Source organism: Theobroma umbraticum, unplaced genomic scaffold, assembly GCF_002168275.2.
Source record: "Theobroma umbraticum cultivar Fairchild unplaced genomic scaffold, ASM216827v3 scaffold_39.0, whole genome shotgun sequence".
Lineage (NCBI taxonomy): Eukaryota > Viridiplantae > Streptophyta > Magnoliopsida > Malvales > Malvaceae > Theobroma > Theobroma umbraticum.
In genome coordinates this window covers 1,636,414-1,637,242 of record NW_018397281.1, presented here as the reverse complement: position 1 = coordinate 1,637,242, position 829 = coordinate 1,636,414, and positions in this window count along the sequence as shown.

The following is an 829-nucleotide window of genomic DNA, read 5'->3' as shown; positions in this document are numbered from 1 at the left end:
TTTTTTTACATTTTTGATTAAAACAAATAATAATTGAGTATCTATGTCAAGAAACATGAGGAAAAAGCCATTCATTGACAATAAAAGTCCATTTATAGTCACACATGCCTTTAAAATCTTTATTACTCCCTTTAAATAATTTTATAATCTCATAATTGATTTGAAATTGGATTTTTTCTATAGTTTTTGTTAAAACAGGTTATAATTAAATGTCTACCTCAGGACACATGAAGAAAAAGATATTCATTAGTAAGAAAAATCTATTTATAGTCACCCATACCTTCAAAAGCCTTAGTACTCGCTTTGAATGGTTTTATGATCTCATAATTAATTTTAAGTAGAGTTTTTTTACATTTTTAGTTAAAACAAATAATAATTGAATATCTGCATTATGAAACATGAAGATAAAGCCATTTACTGGCAAGAAAAGTTTATCTATAGTCACCCATGCCTTCAAAAGCCTTATTACTCCCTTTAAAAGGTTTTATAATCTCATAATTGATTTTAAGCTAAATATTTTATATTTTTAGTTAAAACAGATAATAATTGAATGTCTACCTCAAGAAACATAAAGAAAAGGCCATTCATTGGCACAAAAAATCCATTTATAATCACCCATACCTTCAAAAGTCTTATTACCCCCTTCAAATCGTTTCATAATCTCATAATTAATTTTAAGCTGAAATGTTTTTATCTTTTTGGTTAAAACAAATAATAATTAAATGTCTACCTCAAGAAACATGAAGCAAAAGCTATTCATTGCCAAGAAAAAGTCTACTTATAATCACCCATGCCTTTGAAAACCTTATTACTCCCTTTAAATGGTTTT